Raw genomic sequence first — 24,292 nt, forward strand, 5'->3', positions numbered from 1 at the left:
TCTTTTATGTTCTGTATATTGAAATGTTCACATTTGCCAGGTTCATAATGAAAAAGAAAGCTAATCCAAAAGGAGGCACACTCCTAGAAAGTGTCCCCTTTTCTCTCTTCTCTTTCTTGAATCTAGGAACTGCTTTTTCTCCTGTGCCTTAGCAATGAAAAAGGGCCCACTCAGTGCGTGCACAGAGGCTGAGAGGCCTCACAACAGGAAATGCCAGGACTTAAGAAATCTGCTTCCCAAACTATTAAAAAGTAGAGCCAGTCATCTGAGTCCCCTGATTCCAAGGTAGCCTGCCAGGGGGGAGGAGCGAACAGAAAAGGCATCCCAGCAGCCCATGACTGGACGTAGGAGAAAGTCACAAGCTGGCTGCCTTCATTCAGCATGGTTTTGTTTATACAACTGAGGGCTGAAGGGTTTTGCAATTTTCATGAAGGGAAAATATCCTTTGATGTCTTCCTTACAGTTGGCAAAAAAAATAAGGTACTAGCCTTCGGCAATGAAAATATAGCCCGTTATAAAGGCCATTGATAAAAGCAGCTGTACTTAAGTGACTTTTTTTTCTTTTGATGAATGAAGGCTCAAAAAGGCAGGCAACCTAATAAAGTAGAAAGAGAATGGGAATTGGAATCAAGAGGAATTGGATGCCACTCTCCACTGAGCTAATCACTACCTATGTGGTATAGGGGAAAGGGCTGTAAAAGGTTGGGCAAATAAGATAACTTCTCTGGGCTTCCTTACCTATTTAATAGGGAGTTGGACTCAATAGTTTCTGAAGGCTCTTCTAGACCCAGATCTAATAGCCTACAACCTTGGATAGGTCACTTCTTTATTTGTCCCCAATTTCTTCCTTTGTAAGATGAGGATCACATAGGACTAGATTATTTTAGAATCATGGGGTGTCTTCCCCACAGCACTAGTAGGCTGGCTCAAGGTATTTTAGAATAGATTTGAACATGGCACCAAGTAAAGTCGCTTGTCCTAAAACATTACTGAAGCTTAATATACAGACGTGTTTAGCTTCTAATGTACATTAATATGGGGATTTATGGCTTCAGCGTGGTCATCAGAAAAATTACAAACATTTTATTAAACTGTTTTATAGAAAAGTTGAGTGATTTGCTGTGGGAAATACCAAATCCTAAGTAGAATGGAATAAAATATGGCCTATTCTTGGGCCACACTTAGCATTTTGTTTCTTCATTCCTCTAACATATCTACTGTGTAATATTGCATATTAGATTTATCTGTATTTGTGTTTTATTCTCCCCAAGCCCCAATAAACTATAAGCTTTGTGAGGGCAGGTCTTCATATAGTAGATGTTTAAGAGATACTTATTAAATGAATTAATGAGTGTTATCAGGTTCTTGTGATCTCAGACAAGGCCATCATTGACCTTAGCCGTAGGGTCTATGATCATAACAATCACTGACCTTATGATACATAGGACTTTGGCATTCCCTGAAGTCTAGCTCTCATGTAGCTTCACAGCTCAGTTTAATGAAGCAGGCTTCCTCAGAGATAGTTAAAACACAGTGAAGTATGAAGAACGATATACAGGGAAAGTCACTCAAGGAAAAACAAACAAACTAGACACCTTAATATGAATTGTTTTTGCCACATTAAGGTCTAAACTGACTCTCAAACTCTCTTTTGTCCAAGGGAAAAAAAAATCTGCACTTACAGTATAATGGGCTGTTAGGAACACAAAACCAGAAGCCCTGACTGTTTTGTGGCTGCTTGCAACTACCTTCATAGCACAAGAATTCCTGGTAGGGGAGTTTTGTCGGTAACTGCTTCCTTGCTGACCTCACAGTTCATTTGCTATGATGCTCTGATATGGTAAGCACTTACACTTAATAAAAAGGAGGGTGGGGGGGGGACATTAACTAATTTATTTAGCACTTAAAGTTTACAATGTGTTTTCTTTCCAACAATCTGATAGTTCTTGGAATTAGTCTTCCACTCCTTCCATATACTAGCTTCTTAGACATTGTTTACCACAGCTCTCAACTCACCAATCTGTCCCTACTTGAACCTATGGATCTCAATCCACTTCTTTAATTTCTAGACTACTATTGCCATGGATGGCTAGAGAGCCAATCCTGGAGTCGGGAGGACCTGAGTTCCTTTTGGCCTCAGGCACTAGCAGTGTGACTGTGGACATGTCTGCCTCAGTTCCTCATCTGTAAAATAAGCTGGAGAAGGAAATGACAAACTATTCCAGTGTCTTTGCCAAGGAAACCCTAAATGGGGTCATGAAAAGTTGGCTATGATTAAAATGACTGGATCACAACAACTATTGCCATAGCACCATAGAGTGCAAGATGGACAAAACCTTAATGGTCATTTAATCTAACCGTTTCATTTCAGAAATGAGAAAGGTTAAATGACTGTTTTCTTTGTACAGGAGAAATTGACTAAATCAGAAAGACTAAGTTCAAGATATTAGCATTAAATAAACCTCTGACACAAATGAAAATTTAATGACTCTTAACAGGACCTGGAAATCCTTATGTAACCATTCTGCAGCATAAAACAAAAAGTGTAATCAGAAAGGAAACTGAATAAGAGTAGTTGACAAGATGATGGCCCCCAGTGAATAAAGAATAACATTAAAAATTCTTAAGATTCTAAGCTTTTAAGAAATCTTAAAAGTTTCTTAAATTCTTCTTAGGACTGGAAGTTCTATAGATTCTGAAATTCCCGAACTTCCCAAATTATGAAGGGTATAGAATGAAGTATGCTGGATAGACCTTTCTAAACATGCTCCTGAGTTCAAGACAAAAGAATAATAACAGGGTTTGGGGATGGGGAGGGAAGAAACCTTTATCCATGAAAATGAAATCTTAGGCTGAGTGAGAAGATAAGAGAAGTGAAGATAGATTTCAGAAACTGTCCATTTGGTTTGGAACACACACACACACACACAATTTGTTTGTTTTTGCAGGGCAATGAGGGTTAAGTGATTTGCCCAGGGTCACACAGCTAGCAAGTGTCAAGTGTCTGAGGCTGGATTTGAACTCAGGTCCTCCTGACTCCAGGGCCTGTGCTTTATCCATTGTGCCACCTACCTGCCCTACACAAAAAAATTTGAATGGATTCCAGGCAACTATTGCAGATTTTTATTTTCTAAAATAAAACTTGATATATCATATATTATACCAACATTTACATCCAATAACTCATACCCTAATTAGAATTGTCTTTCAGTTTCAGTAGCAAAAGGTAGGCTCCTTGAGGGCAGGTACTGTTAACTTTTATATATTTATCCTTACTCATTTGTCAGTCTGTCAATAAGCATTTATTAATTGCCTACTACATGTCAGGCACTCTGCTAAATGCTAGGAATACAAAGAAATGCAAAACACTGTCCCTTGCTCAAGAAGCTCATAGTCTAATGGGTAAAACAACATGCAAACAATCATTTACAAACATGATATGCAGGTAACATTGAAGATCATAGAGGAAAGGTACTAGTACTGAGGGGTGGGGGTGGGGATCAGGATCAGGAAAGGCTTATCCTAGAACATGAGATGTTACAAACACGTATAACTCATATCTGATTGCTTACCCCCTCAGGAAGGGGAGGGAGAGAAGGAGGGCTAAAAATTGGAACCCCAAACTATAAATAAAATTGTTTATTACTTTCAAAAAAGGAAAATGAGATTTTAGTAGAGACTTGAAGGGAGCAGCTAGGTGGTGAAGTGAATAGAGTGGCAGGCATGGAGTCAGGAAGACTCATATTGAGTTCAAGTCATCCTGAGTTCAAATCTGAACTCAGGCACTTACTAGCTGTGTGACCCTAGGCAAGTTACTTAATCTTATTTGCCTTCGTTTCCTCATCTGTAAAAATGAGCTGGGAGAAGGAAATGTCAAGCCAACTCTAGTATCTTTGCCCAAGAAACCCCAAATGAGGGCACAGAGATTCCAGGCAAGACTGAACAATAACAACAGTAAAGGGAGGAAAAATGGATTCCTGATTGTGGGAGAGAATTATATGAGAATGGATTTTGGGAGGGGGGCTTGAGTGGGCCAGTCAGCTTTCCCACTGGATCTGTGGCATAATGTCCAAGGGCATCAGAAATCTTTCCACTGCCAGGTGTCAACATATCATCAAGTCCTGTTCTGTCATTAAGGTAGAATTCTGCCCTTTGGTGATTTGCTCTGTAGGAGGTCATTCAAACAACCACTCTTTTGGTGGTGGGGGTCCTGGTTTGTCAGACATTTTTGAATGGTGATGCTCAGTCTCCAGGAGGTGCCCATCAATACATTCCATGAAGCTTAAAAAAGCATTAGCAGCATGGGAGTGTTCTTAATTGAGAGAAGTTTTGGCAAAGAGGCTGGGGCATGTGTGAGATTAAAACTCACGTATATCCATGGGGGCTTTGAAGGCAACAAATTAAACAAATGACATTTGTCTATTTTGGCTCGTCATCTGTTATTTGGCACCTAACTCTTGTACCATTTTCTTGTACTTTGCTTCCTATAGTCACTTTTCTTAGATTTTTTTTCTTGGAGGGGTGGTGGTGGTGGTCATGGACATTTTAGTTTTGACCCTATTTTATTTCTCTCTGACATTGATTTCTGCCTTTACAGCTAATTGATGTTTGTTCTGTTACTGATGTTGACTTATAGAACCTTGCTCCTGATCTCCAGATGTTCTATCTCCACGACACCTCTGGCAACCATCCTCTTTCTCTATTCTTATGGCTGCCACCCTCCTTTATACTCTCATCATCTCTCACTTAGACTGTTGTGCTGGCCCTCCCTGATTGGTCTCTGCCTCACCTCTGTCCCCTCTTTAATCCATCCTCCACATGTTCCAAGTTGACATTTCTGGAGCCTGATAGTATCACTCCACTACTCAAGAAGCCCTAGGAACTCCTTCTTTCTTTAGGCTAAAATGTAAATTCCTCTGTTAGGCATTTAAAGCTCTTTACAATCTGGTCCCAAACTATTTCCACAGGCTTATTGCATATTATCCTCCTTCATTTCCCCTGTCTTCTAGCCACACTGATTTAGTTGCTTTCCTTTTTATACATTATTCTATTTCCCATCTCTATTCCTTTGTACAGTCTGTCTCCCATGCTTGAAATGCATTCTCTCCTGCCTTATAAAACCCCAGCTTCCTTCAAAAGACTCAAGTAAAGAGCTACCTCCTGCATGAGGCATATCCCGATTCCCTTGGGTTGTCCTGCCACCTGGGAATTACTTTATATATACTTATATTTTTTCATGTTGTTTCCCCCCTAAATAGGATATAAACTATTTTGGGGGACAGGACCTGTTGTGTTTTTGCATCCCTAGCACCTAGAAATAGCACTTGTCTATAGTGGATATTTAGTAAATGTTGTTTGATTGAATGAATGAAAGAATTCTATGCTAGGATGCTAGAATTTCCCCACTATTTTTCCTTTGCTGCTTCTTTAGTAGGGTGGGATTCAGTTAGTAGCATGGAACTCTCTCCCATCCTTCATCCCCTAGTCTTTCCAGCAATGGTCCTTGATGGACTCTGCCAGTCCTATTCATCAAAAAACGGGATCCCATTAGAATTGATCTTGGACTATCTGATCAAGGGAGGACCCATATTCTGGTTTATGAGGCAAGGCATCTACCCATTTGTTTCCTCTCAGCTTGGGATGCATAAAATAGTAAAGTTGAATTGACTGTTAAAACAGTGACCACTAAAGCTAGCTGTGATTCAACCTGAAAGGTGCTTGACCTTCCTATGTCCAGTCTCTTCCAGATGTAAGCTTCAGGCTAAAACATGGCTTTAGAAGAAGGAGCAACTTTTCCCCAGATGGATCCAACAGGAAAATCCCTGGTCTGGGATGTCTACAAACAATAGTAGAAAGCATGGGCAACAAGCAAGGGAAACAGGAGATCCTGATGCAAAGAACTTCATAGGGTATAGAGACTTGGTGGGACAGGATACATTATGAGAATAGAGCTCTGAAAAGTTAAACTTAATTCAAAAGGAATAGGAGAGACATAAAAAGTGGTGGGACATAGTAGCATATATTAAAACAATATAAGGCATGGGGAAATCCAGAAACCAAATGATAAGAGACTTCATAGAGAGCATTTACTCAAGCAGGAACAGAAGGAATATTTTTTTAAAAAATCATAATATGGTACAGACCAGTGCTCAGAGAAAGGAAATCAATTAAACTTTTGGGAAATATATCATAAGCCATAGTAGTTGGAGTAGAGGAGTGAGGAAGGGACTTTCGGTTATCAGACTTTCTGTTGGATCCTCTCCTTTTGCCCAAAGCAGACCTAACCATTTTTGACTTGCCTTAACCATACTTTCATCCTTCGGAAGGTGGAGGCACCAATGAAGGGGACTTTCTGTTTTGAATCTGATTCTCACCAACATAGAGGAGATGGTTGCTGAACAGAAATAATGGGAAACTTGTGGGGAAGTGAATATTAGAGTTTGCAAAATAGAAGAGTAACCTGAGAATAGTCTGACACACATACTAGATTTTTGGAGATGGCAAGTAGGACCTTATATTAAACTCTATAAAAAAAGTCAATCCAATCAATTCAAAAAGTTTTTGTTAAGGACCTATTATATGCTGTGTACCTCTCTGGGATCACTGTCTTGTCATTGCTTGTGTAGCTCAGTGACAACTGAGCTGTGCTGTACAAGGTTGTCCAAGATGGGGACAGGTCATAGTGGCGATTTCGGACAAAAGAATGATCTACCAGAGAAGGAATGGCAAACCACATCCAGTATCTTTGCCAAGAAAACCTCACGGACACTATTGGCACACGGTGTCCACAGGGTCACAAAGAGTCCGACACAACTGACCAACATGTGATGGTGCCAAGAACTAGATACAAAGATAAAACTGAAAGTCTCTGCTATTGCAGAATTTATATTTTATCAGCAGAGATTTGTGTATATAAAAGTAGGTAGAGAAAAATAAAAAGTAAATATAAAATTTGAAGGGGTAAGGGAAAGAACTACCAGTTTGGGTGGGGTATGTATCAGGAAAGGCATCACACAGAAAGGGGAGCTTAAAGAAAGTGTATCTTGAAGGGAGTGAGGGATTCTATGCCACAGAGTTAAGTAGGGAGCAAGTAGGGAGAACAATCTAGGTATCCTAAGTAGGACTCATGACTTCCAAAAGGGGATCTTCCTACTTTATGTTAATGAAATCACTGGTCAAGACCAACATCCCCCTCCCTTGTCCCCACCATTCTTAAGGAGATGAATGAGGATTATTCATTCCAGGTGAGGAATCTGAGGTTTAGAGACATAAAGTGACTTATTTAGGGTGACAGAGGTCAGTCAGTCAACCAACAGGCATTTATTAAGTACTTCCTTTGTATACTAATTGGGAACACAAAAAAAGACAGAGCTGGTACTTGAACTCATGTCCTCTGGTTCCAAATTTGTATGTTGTCCTTTCTGGAATGACTTCCAAGATGCCATGTAAAATCAATTAAACTAAATATGTCTTTGGTACAATAATAAAGACCTGTATGTTCCAAGAAGGGAATGGAATAATTTTCCATCAGAAAGAGAGTACTGCTGCCAATCTGTTATAACACAGTGACTGCCAGGCCAGTGTAGCCAAATAGGAATACCCAAGTGGCTTGAACTACAAATGTGATAGGTTAAGAAATGGATCTATGTCAAAACAGGCTTTTCTTAAGTCAACACTTTCACTTGGTGTGTGGGGCTGACTCACACTTTGGCTATGGCCACGTTACAAACAACCTTTTGTTTAGTCAGCATGGGGGGTGAGGGGGCTTATTTTAGCCTATTGTGTCCTAGACAATTGTCAGTGAACATGCCAGTGGTAGGCTCTTTTTAAAGTCTCAAGAATGGCAATAGAGTATAGCAGGCCTATTGCTGCCCTTGAAGGCTTTGATATTTACAATTTGACTTTGCAAATTGAATCAGGATGTCCTTAAAAGCTGGCTCCAGCATGTAGTGGAAGGAATCTTGGGCATGGAGTTAGAATGCCTGGGTTAGAAATCCAATCTTGTCACTTACTAGTTGTGTGAACTTGGGCAAATCAAACTCTGGGCCTCAGTTTCCATACCTGTGAAACAAAGGGATTAGACAAGATAATCTCTGAGGTTCCTTTCAGCTCTAACATTCTGAGGATAAATTGGAAACCGATTTACTTTGCGGATTGTTTGTCGAATAATTAAGGCCATAGTGGAGAGATTGGGAAATCTATTATACTTTCTTCTGTGTAAAGATTAAGTGGGTTAGTGGGGAGGGAGACCCTTAATTTTAGGAGATATCTCAAGCAACTGATGCAGTTCAGATTCTTTGTCCCCAAACCCAGTGACTGAATCTTATTCCATTTACTCTGTATTTCACACATATTAGAGACACTGTTGTATAAATACTAGTAAATAACACCTGAGAATTTGTATATTGAAAATAATGCTATATTTGTGTTTGTTTTCATTTGGAAAATTGTCCAGGTAGTCAAGATACTAGCTTGTCATGTTAATATAATCAGTAAGAGTTTGGAATAGGTGGGAGGGGAGGGAAGGAAGGAGAAATAAAATTTAGAACTCAAAACTGTTTATTATTTTTTAAAAGAGTCTGGAATATTGGAGCATAGAAATATCATTTCTATGATCACCATTCTCCTAGTCATTTCAGCTAAAAGTGAAGCCGAATCCTTCACTTACCTATCTTCCTTAACTTTAGTATTGAGTTGCCAAATCTTATCTATTTTTTCATATAATAGTTATCACATATTTCTCATTCTTTCCATTTTATTTCAGAGACATTATTGTATAGTGGAGTTACATGATTTGAATTATGCAAAACCCAGGAAGACCTGGGTCTGAATCCTGCCTCATGTACTTACTAGACATGAGAGTAACTCACTTGGGCAACTAGGTGGCACAGTGGAAAGAGCACTGGACTTGGAGTCAGGAAGACCTAAATTCAAATCCAGACTCAGGAATTTTTTATCTGTGTGACCCTGGGCAAGGCACTTAACCTTGTTTGCCTAAGTACCTCATCCGTCAAATGAGCACGAGAAGGAAATGGTGAACCAGTTCAGTATCTTTGCCAAGAAAACCATAAATGGGGTCACAGAGAGTCGGATGTGACTGAACAACAGGCATAAAGTCTGTTTCCTTATTTGAACTGTTGTGAGAATTAATTTAGAAAATATATGTAAAATAATAATCTTATTTCTAAAATCAGCAACAGTTTTCAGGCCTTGATTACTTTATAGCAGTGTTAGTAATGACAATTTTAAAAGACTACTGCTAAAAAACAAACAAACAAACCAAAAGACGACTTCTGTAGGGTCCAAACTGGTGATCCTGCCTTCAATATCTGCCCTTTCCAATTCAAACATGCACAATTTTCTCATTTGCAAAATGAAGAGTTTGGAATTCAATGATCGCTAAGATCCTTTAGATTAAACTTGATGAGTATTTTTCTATGTTCTTAGTGCTAGGGATACAAGGAAAAAAACCCAAAATAGACTCTGCCCCAAAAGACCCAATATTGTATTGAAGGAAACAACATGTACACAAATAAGTTCAAAATATATGCAGAATAATTATGGGGGGATGAGTGAAGGGAGAAAGGAGAAGGGCAGATAGTCTGCTTTGGAGCTATGCCCCTAAAATTACTAAACTCTGTGTACCCTTTGACTCAATTATAGAACTACTAGACCTATACACCAGAGAAATCAAAGAAAGAGGAAGAGGATCCATTTGCACACAAATATTTAGAGCAGCTCTTTTTATATTGGCAAAGAACTGGAAACTGAAGGGGTGCAAATAAATTGGGGAATGGCTGAACAAGTTATGGTCTATAAATAGAATAGTATTGTAAGTAAGTATTTTATAATTGTAATAACATTGTTTGTTTGTTTTGATTGTTGAGGCAATTGGGGTTAAGTGACTTGCCCAGGGTCACACAGCCAGTAAGTGTTAAGTGTCTGAGGCCGAATTTGAACTCAGGTCCTCCTGACTTCAGGGCCGGTGCTCTATCCACTGTGCCACCTAGCTGCCCCTATTTGTAATAACATTGTAAGAAATGAGACAGTTTCAGAGAAACCTGAGAACACTTGTATGAACTGATATAGAAATGAAGTGAATACCACCAGAGAACAATAACAATTTATATAATAACAACATTGGAAGGACAAACAAAACCTATTACAAAAATATATATAGTTATGCAAAGTAAATTTCCACATAAGCCATGTCCAAAAAACAGTAAAAAAGGAATTTTTCATTTTACTTTCTGGGTTCATCAGTTGTCTAACCTATTCTACTAATCCATCACTCTTTATCCAGTACCAAATTGTTTTTGATTACTGCTTTGTAATATAGTTTGAAAATTGGTATGCAAAGCCACCCTCTTTTACTTTTTCTCCCATTGATTCCCTTGATATTCTTGATCTTTTGTTCTTCCAGATGAACTTTGTTATTTTTACTAGCTCTATAAAATAATTCTAAAATATGAAAGAAGGAGGTCTAGCAATATTAGATCTCAAACTGTATTATAAAGTGGTAATTATCAAAATAATCTGGTATTGGCTAAGAAATAGAGAGATAGATCAGTGGAATAGAATAGATAGAAATTACACTATAGTAAATGACTATAGTAATCTAGTATATGATAAACCCAAAGATCCAAGCTTTTGGAACAAAAATTCATTATTTGACAAAAACTGCTGGGAAAACTGGAAAACAGTATGGCAGAAACTAGGCATAGACCAACATCTCACACAGTATACTAAAATAAGTTCAAAATGGGTACATGATTAACACACAAAGGATGATACCATAAGCAAATTAAGAGAGTATGGAATCGTTTATCTGTCAGATTTAAGGGCAAAAGAAGAATTCAGGACCAAAGAAGATATAGAGAATAAAATAAAATGTAAAATAGATAATTTTGATTATATAAAATTAAAAAGCTTTTGCACAAGCAAAACTAATGTAACCAAGATTACAAAGGAAGTAGAAAACTGGGAAAAAATTTTTGAAATAAATATCTCTGATAAAGGCCTCATTTCTCAAATATTTAGAGAATGTGTATTATAAAAATACAGGTCATTCCCCAATTGATAAATGGTCAAAGGATATGAACAGGCAGTTTTCAGACAAAGAAATCAAAGCTATCTATAATCATATGAAAAAATGTCCCAGATCACTATTGATCAGAGAAATGCAAATTAAAACAACTCTGAGCTATCACCTCATATTTATCAGAATGGCAAATATAACAAAACCAGAAAATATTTGATGTTGGAGGGATGTGGGAAAGCTGGGATGCTAATCCACTTTTGGTGGAGTTGTGAAAAGATCCAAACATTCTAGAGAGAAATTTGGAACTATGCCCAAAGGGCAATAGAACTGTGCATACCCTTTGATAGAGCAATACCTCTACTAGGTTTATATTCCAAAGACATCCCCAAAAAGAGAAAAAAGACCTATTTGTACAAAAATATTTATCTCAGTTCTTTTTGTGGTGGCTAAGGATTGGAAATCAAAGGAATGCCCATCCATTGGGGATTGGCTAAACAAGCTGTGGTATATGATGGTGATGGAATCTTATTGTGTTGTAAGAAATGACAAGCAGGGTGACTTCAGAAAGGCCTGGAAAGACTTGTATGAAATGATGTATTGTGAAGGGAGCAAATTTGGCCTTTTTTGATCTGCTGGAAGGCTCTCTTGGTTCAGAGCATCTGAACTGCAGGCTCCCCTTTGGTCTAGGAGATTATACTCTGCTCTAAGGGTCAGAGCTGTATGTCTATTTGCTTTCCAGAAATTGTTCCTAGGGTCCACACTTGCAATAGTCCCTCTCCACCCAGGATCTGTGACTCAGCACTGGGTGGTGGGGTAATAGACCTGCCAGATTGCCCCTGTTCCTGCATTCAACACTTGCTTAGGGATCCCCTGGAATCTTTCTAGTGGCCTTTTTCTACCCTCTCTCAGTCCCTGGGTGCTACTCCCTACTACAAACCTAGCCAGACCCCTTATGCTGGAGTGTGTAGACCTCTTTGTCCATTTCCCTAAGCCAAAATAGGCAAGGAAAATGATTCACTGTGGTGTCTTCTTGGCTTTATGGTTCAGAATTTAGTCTGGTGTCTTCTCTAGATCTTTGTTTTTATTTTTTTTTGTGAGGCAATTGGGGTTAAGTGACTTGCCCAGTGTCACACAGCTAGTGTCAAGTGTCTGAGGCTGGATTTGAACTCAGGTCGTCCTGACTCCAGGGTTGGTGCTCTATCCACTGTGCCACCTAGCTGCCTTTTTTTTTTTTTGCAGGGCAATGAGGGTTAACTGACTTGCCAAGGGTCACACAGCTAGTAAGTGTCAAGTGTCTGAGCTCGGATTTGACCTCAGGTCCTCCTGAATCTGGGCCAGTGCTTTATCCACTGTGCCACCTAGCTGCCCCCATTTAGATCTTTGTCATGAAAATGTGGGGAGACGGCTAGATTTTATTGCTTCTTCTGACTCTGCCATCTTGGCTCTGCCTTGAAATATTAGTATTTAAGAATACTTGGAAGGACCAAATGGCATCAATTGACAGTGAATTTTCTTTTGTATCCATAAGGCTAATAAAATGAAATAAGGTGAATTTTTTAGTTCAAAATAAAAATTATAATTTTTGCATCAATTGACACCCTTGGTGCTTTTTCTTAGGGTACAGCACAATCCTGAGAGTTGCAAGTAGCTTACAATTTAATGACACTGGGGGGGGTGGAGCCAAGATGGCAGAGGAGAGGCTGATAAGCTCCAATAAACCTGTCCATTCACGCCCAAATAATGAGGTAAAAATCAAAACCCAGAACAGCCTAATGCACATAATAACAGAGTGAAACTATTTCTCTGCACGAAGACAATCCTGATCACCTACTGATCAGGCTGAACAGCTCAGCGCGTGGTCTGGACCTAGCCAGGAACACTGCTTCCAGTGCATGCCAGAGTCTTCAGCACCAGCAGCTTCTGAGGCTCTGATCACAGACTGGTGAGGGGGTTTGGCAGTAGGCCAGGGTGAAGTGGAGGCAGTATCTACTGGAGTTGGGGCAAAACGCCCTGGGTCTGAACCAGTCGGCTGAATCGAGTGGTGATGGCCCAGTGGGGGGGGGGTAAAAGCACGCCAAGCTTCTGACCATAGAGAATCAGAGTTCAATCAGACTTCTGTTTCTGGGTCAAAGAGAAAGCGGCTCTGATTACTCACAAGCCAGGCAGGTTGAGAAGAAGCCCAATCACCCCCTGGGCCATGCTGTAGCATGAACAGTGTGTCCTGGAAGCAGTGCTACACTTTAAGGAGTAAAAAGCCAAGAAACAGTAAGCCAGGATGAGTAGGCAGAGAAAGCAGAAGACCATCGAAAACTTCTTTGGTGGAAAGGTAGACCACAATACATCCTCAGAAGAAGAAGAAGATAATAATAGGGTCAAAGCTCCAACATCCAAAGCTTCCAAGAAAAATATGAACTGGTCTCAGGCCATGGAAGCTCTCAAAAGGGACTTTGAAGAGAAAGTAGGAGAGATAGAACAAAGATGTAGAGAAAGAGAGGAAGGAATGGAAAGAGAAATGAGAGCAATGAAGGAGAGTCATGAGAAAAAAGTCAACAGTTTGAAAAGCCAAATGGAAAAGGAGATGAAAAAACTGTCTGCTGAAAATAATTGCCTAAGAATTAGGATTGAACAAATGGAAGCTAGTGACCTTATGAGAAACCAAGACACAGTAAAGCAAATCCAATTGAATGAAAAAATAGAGGGCAATGTGAAATATCTCCTTGGAAAAACAGCTGACCTGGAAAATAAATCTAGGAGAGATAATTTGAAAATCATTGGACTACCTGAAAACCATGACCAAAACAAGAGCTTAGACACCATCCTCCAAGAGATTGTGAGGGAAAATTGCCCTGATATTCTAGAAGCAGAAGCTAAAATAGAAATTGAAAGAATCCATCGATCACCTCCTGAAAGAGATCCCAAAAGGAAAACCTCCAGGAATATTATAGCCAAATTCCAGAACTCCCAGGTCAAGGAGAAAATATTGCAAGCAGCTAGAAAAAAGGAATTTAAATACTGTGGAGCTCCAGTAAAGATAAGGCAAGATCTAGCAGCTTCTACATTAAAGGACCAGAGGGCATGGAATAAGATATTCCAGAGGGCAAAGGAAGGACTACAGCCAGAAATCATGTATCCAGCAAAACTAAGCATCATCTTTCAGAGGCAAACATGGAATTTCAAGGAGAAAGAAGATTTTCAGGCATTTGTTATGAAAAGACCTGAACTGAATAGAAAATTTGACTTTCAAATACAAGACCCTGGAGAAGCATAAAAAGATAAACAGGAAAAAGACTTCATGAGGGATATTAAAAGATCAAATTATTTATATTCCTACATGGGAAGATAATACTTCAAACTCATAAGAACCATCTCAGTGGGGCAGCTAGGTGACGTAGTGGATAGAGCACTGTTCCTGGAGTCAGGAGGACCTGAGTTCAAATCCGGCCTCAGACACTTAACACTTACTAGCTGTGTGACCCTGGGCAAGTCACTTAACCCCAACTGCCTCACTAAAAAAAAAAAAAAAGAACTATCTCAGTAAGGATTTAACAGAGGACACAGGTCTGAACTGAATACGAAGGGATGTTATGTTTTGTTCTTTGTGGGGTGTCTTATGTCTGGGGCCAGATTTGGGCTTGGGGCCTCCTGGGCCCAGGGCTAGTGCATTGTCCACTGTACCACCTAACTAACCCATAATGACATCCTTAAAATAGGGTTGAGGTGTAGGAGAAATAGACTGGGGGAGGGGGAAGGGGAGAGATGGTCTGGAGAGAGGTTGTTCACATGAAGGAAACAAGAAAAAAGCTTATGGAGGGGAGGGGAAGAGGGGGAAGGAATTGGGGAGTGAGTGAACCTTAATATCATTAGAATTGACTCAAAGAAGGACTAAGATATATACTCAAGTGGGTATAGTAATATATTTTTGCCCTGAGGGAGGGGAGGGAGATAAGGGAGAGAGAAAGGGGAAGGAGGGAAGGGCAGATTTAGGGAAAGAGTAGTAAAAAGAAAAATACTTTCAAGGAAGGTAAAGATGTTCAGCATAACAGCACAAGTATGACATATTGAATTGCTTGATTTCATAGGGAAGGTTGAAGAGAGAGGGAGGAAGAAAATTTGGAACATAGAATTAGCTCAAAGACCTTAAACTCATCAGAGTTGGCTCATGGAGGGAATAACATTCACACCCAGTTGGGAGGAGTAAGTTTTTTGACTGTTTTCTCTCACAACCTAGCTAATGTGGGAATGTTTTCCATGACTACTCATGTATAACTTATTTTGAAATGCTTGAGTTATAGTGGGTGGGGGGGGTGGGAATGGAGGAGGAAGAGAAGTTGGAACACAATTTTAAAAAAAAATTGATGTTAAAATTTGTTTTTACATATATTTTGGAAAATAAAATTCTATTCAATAAAAAGAAAAAAAAAACCAAAACAAAACCAAAAAACAATGTAATGACACTCCAGTTGTCAGGTTGGTTTCTTTTAGAAGTGCTACTACTGAAAAAGTATTGGGTGAAATGAGAAGAATTAAGGGCATAGCATTTCTCTCTCCTCTCATTTATCTATCTATCTATCTATCTATCTATCTATCTATCTATCTATCTATCTATCTATCTATCATTTTTTGTTTTTGAGGGGCAATGAGGGTTAAGTGAGTTGCCCAGGGTCACACAGCTAGTAAATGTCAAGTGTCTGAGGCTGGATTTGACCTCAGGTCCTCCTGAATCCAGGGCTGGTGCTTTATCCACTGCGCCACCTAGCTGCCCCCACCTTTATTTATTTATTTTATTTATTTTTATTTTTTTAGATAGGCAATTGGGGTTAAGTGACTTGCCCAGGGTCACACAGCTAGTAAGTGTCAAGTGTCTGAGGCCGGATTTGAACTCAGGTACTCCTGACTCCAGGGCCAGTGCTCTATCCACTGTGCCACCTGGCTGCCCCCCTCCCTTTATTATTTATTTATTTATTTTTTTAGTGAGGCAATTGGGGTTAAGTGACTTGCCCAGGGTCACACAGCTAGTAAGTGTTAAGTGTCTGAGGCCGGATCTGAACTCAGGTACTCCTGACTCCAGGGCCAGTGCTCTAACCACTGCGCCACCTAGCCGCCCCGAACCTCCCTTTATTTTTAACAATTTACTTAGGATGTGTAAGTTAATCAAACAAACAGAAGGAAGATTTTGATAACTGTAAAGGAGTGGTCTAGGCTTGGTTGGTTGTTGTCCTCCTTTATCAAAGAGGACCACAATGACATCACTATTTTAGAGTCAAGTTACAGTGTATCTGACTGGCTGATCAGACCAATAAAAGCTTAGAATGCTTTACCACAGGTCAGATACAGATAATCCATGTGAACATTTGGGTTGAATTCCCTAAATTTCTACATCTTGCATTTCTTTTGTGCTACTTCAATTCTGCTTTGCTCATAGAGCGCAGCACTTTCTTTGATGAGGGCACACCATGCTGGGTGGTCCTGTGCCAGTGTCTTCCATGTCATGCAATCAAACTTAAGAGTGTTCTTGAGAGCATCCTTATATTACTTTTTCTGACCACCATGTGAGTGCTTGCCTTCTGTGAGTTCTCCAATAAAATAGTCTTTTAGGCAAGTGTAGGTTTGGTATTTGAATAATGTGGCCAGCCCATCAGAGATGTGCTCTCTGCAGTAGAGTTTGAATGCTTGGCAGTTTACCTCAAGAGAGTACCTCAGTGTCTGGTATCTGATTCTCTGAATGGGAACAGTTTGTTGCTAACTTTGAGGGAAAGTTGAACCAAGCCATGGTTGGCAACACTGGAGCAGAAAAGGAATAGGCAGCTTTCAGAGATTTGGTGTACAGCACTGCATTTGCTTATCCGGGTCAGAGCACTTGCAAACATCAAGGCTGGTTTGGTGAAAATGATGGGGAAATTCAGAAGCTGCTAAATGAAAAACAAGAACTCCACAAGGTTTACCATCAGGATAGTTCATCTGTGTCTAAGAAGCCAGCATTCAACTCCATCAAAAGTAAAGCATAAGCAAAGCTCAAAGAGATGCAGGATTCTTGGCTCAGTAAGAAGGCAGATAAAATTCAGTTTTATGCAGATAGTAACAATCCAAAGTGCTTTTATGATACCCTGAAGGCTATTTATGGGCCAAAGACATATGATGCATCTCAACTACTCAGTGCTGATGGAGCCATGTTGATTAGTGATAAGGACATGATCCTGCAGAGATGGTCTGATGACTGTCAGTGTTTTCAACAGACCATTATCAATCAATGCTGAAGCCACTGATGGTTTACTTCAAGTTGAAATCAACCCCTCTCTATACAAATTTCCAAATAAAGAAGAGGTTTTGGAATGGCATTAGGCTCCTTTCCTTTGGCAAAGCACCTGGTACTGATTCTATTCCAGGTGAGATTTACAAAGTTTAAAAAGTTGACTGAAATTTTTTGGCTTATGTGGCAAGAGGAGGTTATTTGACAGGAGTTCAAGGATGCCTCTATTGCCCATCTAGGTCTAGGCATAGACTTATGAGGAGAGAGTTCACTTTGATATGTGAATTGGAGAAGACTTCATGGAAGTGGCAGCACTTAAGTTGGGCCATAAGGGTAGGGATGGATGGACATGTCGTTTTATGGTTGTTTGAATGGAAGCCATTTTCCAATTTTCATGTCCCTTTGTACTGGATGTATTCAGAATTACACTGCTGTCCAATAAGCTTCAGGTCTATCAATAGAGACAGTTAATATCAGCAGGAAAATATAACTTCTTGATGCTAGAGGAGAATATTATATGAAAAAGAGAAGTTATTTTCTAGAACTAAAGAGCAACATGAAGACAATTTAGACAAAGGGAATCTTTTGCTCTCTTTCACATTTTAGGGCATATACTAGGCAACCCAAGTCAATGGTCTCATAAAACAGAAACAAAGCTAAATTGGAAATGATGAAATTAGCTCAGAATCCAAATACTTGATGGATAAAGAAAAGGTTTTTATAAATGTAAAGAGATTTTTTTTTTTGTTTCTCTATGGCACAGCAATGTAATTTCCTTCTTTGGTATCTGGGTAGAAAGTGAGCATTGCAACAAAACTTGTTTTAATTGGTTGCAGTTATTAAATCCTCTGACTCCTACATGTACAATTCAGGATATGGGAGCCATATGTAATTGAAAGTTTCACCATTATTTCTTTACATAGGAAACTTGACAAAAGAGTCAAGGGCGGATATGGAGAACAAATTGGCTTGTACACAGCAATGTCTTGCAGCCAGAGAAAAAAGCCAACATATTATCAACAGATTTCCCCCCCCAATCTAGTATATTTTATAATTTGTACACTGGTCACTATTAGTGGGAGAATTCAATCTATAGGCTTTAGATATGATAAAAAAAACAGGACAGATGGTTACTATATAGTTCCACCCACTGTTTCATTACCTTTGACATTGACTTTCTGTGTGTATTATGGTCCAGGACCATAGAATTTCAGTATTGGAAGGGACTTCAGAGGGCATCTAGTCCAGTCTAGAATATTTCTGGCAAATAGGCATCCAGGCTTTGATTGAAGACCTCTAGGGAAGGGGAACCCATGTGGCTTCTTGAAGTAGCTGAGGTACTTTGGATAGCTTTGCTAAGGCTTTCTGCTTCTTTGACACTCACACTCATTGTCCCTAGCTCTACCTTTTGGAATGAAGGAGGTCAAATATAATCTCTCTTACCCCCTTGACGGCTTTTTAGTACTTGAAGACAACATGAGTATTCTTAAGGCTACATTTCCCCACTTCCTTCAATCAATTTTCATACAGCATGAACTCTAGGGTTATTTCCATCTTGGTTGTTCTCAGAATACTTTTCACTTTATTAATATTCTTCCCAAAATGTGGAGAATGGGCCTGAATATGATAAACCAGATGTGATTTGACTAGAAAAACATATAGCAGGATTTCTCAGCAAAGATACTAGAGTGGTTTGCCATTTCCTTCTCTAGTTCATTTTACAGATGAGGAAACTGAGGCAAGCACAAGCTAGTAAATATCTGAGACCAGATTTGAATTCAGAAAGATGAGTCTTCCTGACTCTAGGCCCAGTGCTCTATCCACTGCATCACCTAGCTGCCCTCCCTATCTACCTGGTCAAAAAAGAAAATGTTTCAGCCATCACAAACCATTCTAGATGAAGCCAATGCTGACTTTTTGTGAGAACTGCTTCCTCTTGGAAAGGGCTAAAATTCTAGCTATACTGTCTAAAATATCTAATAAGTGGTCACCAATAAATTATAAGCTTTAGCAAGAGTTAGACTCTTAAGCATTTATTAAGGAGAATAAGGATTTGGTAAAGAGAGAAAGGCCTAGATTCATCTATCTATTAAAGGGAGAGAGCATTCCTAGCTCCCTTCTCCACCAGAGCCCACATGGAAGAGAGTGAGCCAGCGCGCCAGCCTCCCCCTTCCTCCTCCCACAAGCCAACGTCACTTCCTGACCCCCAAGAAAAGATGCATGGTCCTGCCCTCAGAGGCCCTCTCCTCATGTTGGAGCTTTCCTACAGTAACTCTCCAGCAGGTGGCGTCATTCCAATTGTCACACTCTTCTTAATGCTCAGTAACCATCCCTATAATAGCACATCCTAGAATTCTTCCAGGAACCAACAGTTAACCTGGCTATTCTACAAAATAGAAAATTCTATTCTATGGAAGAAAGAAAAATGATGAGAAAAATATGTAGCATACAATTAAAAATATTTAACCAAGTTATTGAGAATAAAAAAGGTGAACTGGAGAATATAAATGACATAGACACTGACTATAATAATTGAATCCAACAGTTAAATCAATGCAAATTAATTGCCATGAAAAGAAGACCAAAAATACCCAGAAAGTAGCTTAGTCAGCAAAAATATGACTTACTTGCCAACTGGAGAGGGATGGCTGCCACAGGCAACATCAGGTTAGAATATAAACTTGTCTAAAGTTTACAAAGGAAGATGGATGGTTATGAACAGTATCGTTACATAAAGTGGAGAGAAGTAGTGGATGGTAAAACCAATTTACAGAAAGCTTTGTGAGTTATCTAACTAACCAAAGTTGGAAAATCTACAACAAAAGGAAGATGGAAATGATATGCAATGACTGTTTTCACCATCGAGGATAGTGGAACCATCACATCTGAACTCTAACGTCAGTCCTTCAGGTGTTTACAGAGGATGTAAAATGGCACAAAGAAGACAAGGACCAGAAAAGAAGTTGGATCGAACCAAGACTATATAAAGGAGATCCATGTTGGATATCATATGATTGTGAGGGAATTAAGGAAGACAGATTATATGAAGAAGTAAGATATAAAAGCATGAAAAAAAATCTCAGACTTGATCCACACCAAAAAAGTTGACCAAGAAAACAGTAATGACTACCAACCTATACGCTTATTTGTCCATCTATAGAAAATCTTTATTTGGGTAAATATACATAAAATGAGGTCATTCTTGATGAGGATGTTAGTAGGGAACACATATTTATCATCTTACAGTTAGCTTAAAGATGTAAAGAATATATGATACCATTGTGTTTATTATTTGTAGCTTGTAAAAAGCATTTGATTGGATAGAACAAAATGCTAACTTGCAGAATCTTTTAATGTAAGGTTTCTCCCATTCATGAATGAAAACCACTTAAGATCCTTGGATATGTAACAATAGAAATAATCCTGTTCAGTGATCCTCTAAATAAACGTTAAGTGATGCACAAAGATTAATGCTTGCCAAAAGTATTCAATGTTGTGATGGAGAAGATCCAACAGAGAGTTAGGGAGATTCAGGTTATCCAGGTAATATTGTCCGTGATACTCTCTTTTCTCCAGGTTTTTGGAACACTGCTCTTTCCTGGTTTTCTTCCTGCCTAACTGACTGTTCTTTCTCATAGTTTCATTTGTTGGATTTTCATCCAGATCATACTCACAGAACCCTCTTCTTTTATTCCTCTACACTATTTCACCGTGTGATCTCATCAGTTCCCATCAATTTAATTATTATCTCTTTGCTGATAGTTCTCAAATCTGACCTAACCTCCCTGCTGACCTCCAGTTTTTCATCTCTAAGTGTCTTTTAGGCATCTTGAACTAGATGTCCCATTGTTGTTGTTCAGTCATTTTCAGTCGTATCTAATTCATTTGGGGTTTTCTTGGCAGGTACTGGAGTGGTTTGCCATTTTCTTCTCCAGCTCATTTGACAGATGAGGAAACTGAGGGAAAACAGGGTTAAGTGGCTTGCATAAGTCCCATAGCTAGTAAGCATCTGAGGCCAGATTTGAACTCAGGAAGATGAATCTCCCTAACTCCAGGCCTGGTGCTCTATCCACTGATCCCCATAGAAACACCTTAAATTCCAAACATGTTCAAAACTTGACTCATTATCTTTCCCACAGACTTTCCATCCTCTTCTATACTTTCTAATTAATATTGAGGGTACCACCTTCTCCTCATATGCCAGGATCAAATCCTCAACTCCTCAGTATTTCTTACTACCACTCCCAATATCTAATTGGACAGGGCCTGTTGATTTCATCTTTACAATATCTCTCAAATATACCCTTTTCTCTTGTCTGATATTGCACCTACCTCAGTGTAGGTTCTCATCTCTTTACATCTAGACTCTGTAGTAGTAGGCCTCCACCAGTCGCGGACGACCATGGATCAGAGCCTTGAAGAGCCACAGGCCACAGTGTGGTTCTGCAGTCCGATGTGGGAGCCGCAGCTCCTGAGTGACTGTAACCAGTAACTGCCGCATCCTGTGTTGTATCTACCCCATGAGGAGTAGCTGGAGTGTCCTCTCCAGGGTGCTGGCCTGGGAGGATCAATATGGAAAACAAGCTGTTGCCCATGCAGCAGGTTTTTCCTCTCAGCAACATTGGTGGATCCAAAGGAGAGGCAGAGCCAATACAGTTTGGCACCAGTTCCCCGCAGGAGTTGCCAGAGGGCTGTGATGTCCAACATCCAACTGCCTAAGGGACTCCGACTCCTGATTTTTCCTCGGGGTTAATTCCCGAAGCCTTTCCCATATATGGGTATAGCTGCAAGGCAGCGGAGATTTAAATTCAGGGTTTCCTTCCCCTAGGCAGGTTGCCTGCCAAGGCTAACGAGCCCCACCTGCCCAAAGCGACTGGTTTTAAGGCGCCAGTGACTCACCTTCGTCCCTTCTCCTGTTAGTGGGAACAGTTCCACCACGAGAAGGCCAGGAGTTGGGTTTTGGTTGTCAGAGGCTATTTGAGATGCACGCTATTGGAGCATTTTATAGAGAGTGGGAGCTTATCCACCAACACCAAATCTCTCCCCACTCCAGTCCATCATCCATTCCGTCTTGAAGTGATTTTCCTAAAGTACAGATCTAATTGTGTCACCCTGTCCCCACTCAATAAATTCTACTGATTTCTTGTTACCTCCCTGCTTAAATATAAAATCATCTGTTTAGTGTTTGAGTGTGGCTAGGTGGTACAGTGTATAGAATGCCATGCCCGGATTTGGGAAGACTCATCTGCCTGATTTAAATCTGGCCTCTGACATTTCCTAGCTGTGTGACCCTAGGCAAGTTGCTTCACCTTGTTTGCCACAATTTCCTCATCCGTAAAATGAACTGGAGAAGGAAATGGCAAACCCCTCTCATATCTTCACCAAGAAAACTCCAAATGGGGTCATGAAGAGTTGGACGTGACTGAAATGAATGAACAGCAACTTAGTATTAAAAGTCTTTCTCAGGGGCAGCTAGGTGGCACAGCGGATAGAGCACCGGCCCTGGAGTCAGGAGTACCTGAGTTCAAATCTAGCCTCAGACACTTAACACTAGCTGTGTGACCCTGGGCAAATCACTTAACCCCAAATGCCTTACTTAAAAAAAAAAAACTGTCTTTCACAACCCAAAATCCTCTCTATCTGTCCATCTTTTTTCACTTTAGACACCCCAAGCCCCACATACTTTAGGATCCAGTGACACTAGTTTCTCAAACAAGGCACCCGATCTCTTAGCTCAGGGTATTTTCACTGGCTGTCCCATGCCCCCCATACATCAAGTGTTTCCTCTCAATCCTGTCAACTGGCTTCCCTGGCATCCTTCAAGTCCCAGCTATCAGCCTACCTTCTGCAGGAAGCATTTCCCATTCCCTCTTAATTCTAGTGTCTTCTCCTTTGTTGATAAGTTACTATTTATCCTGTATATGGCTTGTTAGTACATACTTGTTCCCCCATGAGATTGTGAGTTCCTTGAGGTCAGAGTCTATCTTTTGCCTTTCTTTACGTCCCCAGCTCTTAGCATGGTGCCTAACACATAGTAGTTGCTTAATAAACGCTTATTCACTGACTTTTGTTTCTAGATGATATTGTGTTGATTGTTATTAATCTCCAGGTCTTTGCAAAGCTTCTAGAATAACTCTAGTCACTCAAAGGATTTTGGCCTGTTCATCTGCCCTAGAAAGATAACAGTGCCTGACACATATTAGGTGCTTAATAAATGCTTCTTGCTTGATTGATCACATGCATTTCTATTGCTTAGATTTCATAATGCAATTGAATTGGACAATCCAACAGTATGTATATCTGGGAAAGATAGTACAATGGAAAATCTTCTGGACCCAGGAAACCTTTAAGGAAGCTATAAAGCTCTTTCTCTGAAGCTTCCCATGAAAGCAAAGACCTATCTATAATGCACCATTTTACCAGTGTCGTTATCTGGCAAAGAGTGTAGAACACTGTTGCTTCTGAATAACAAAACATGAGTATCCCACAGAGACAACAGAAAGGTACATGGGAGGTGTTAGCAGACATAAAAAAATACCAACAAGGAACTCTAAGAAGAACTTGAGGTAAAGGACATTATCAATGGTCTGTTAGACAGGAAGAGAAGATGCTATAGAGCAAGAAGGATGGAAGGTAGACAAAGTTGATTGCCTTACTGATCGCCTTACAGTGTCCAAAGAGAGTGTGGATGGGCATACTCTGTAGTGACCTTTGGTAGAACTTGGATGAGAGTTGTATGGAATTGCAAGGAGGGGGGTTATGATTTAAATTGTTGGAGTGGGGGGCAGCTAGGTGGCACAGTAGTAAAGCACTGGCCCTGGACTCAGGAGTACCTGAGTTCAAATCTGACCTCAGATACTTGACACTTATTAGCTGTGTGACTCTGGGAAAGTCACTTAACCCCCATTGCCCCACAAAAAAAAATTGTTGGAGTGAAAGTATGACTCTATGAGATCACAGATCCATTAGAGTATTCGATGTGTGCAAAGCACTTTATATTATTT

General features: G+C 39.9%; 1 protein-coding gene across 1 annotated transcript in view; it reads right to left on the reverse strand.

The window, feature by feature from the left end:
- The window catches only part of ANTXR1 (ANTXR cell adhesion molecule 1), a 309,785-nt gene that overhangs the window by 89,366 nt on the left and 196,127 nt on the right, over positions 1 to 24,292 (reverse strand). The gene's annotated exons all lie outside the window — the stretch shown is intronic.

The sequence above is a fragment of the Dromiciops gliroides genome, chromosome 2 (assembly GCF_019393635.1).
Source record: "Dromiciops gliroides isolate mDroGli1 chromosome 2, mDroGli1.pri, whole genome shotgun sequence".
Lineage (NCBI taxonomy): Eukaryota > Metazoa > Chordata > Mammalia > Microbiotheria > Microbiotheriidae > Dromiciops > Dromiciops gliroides.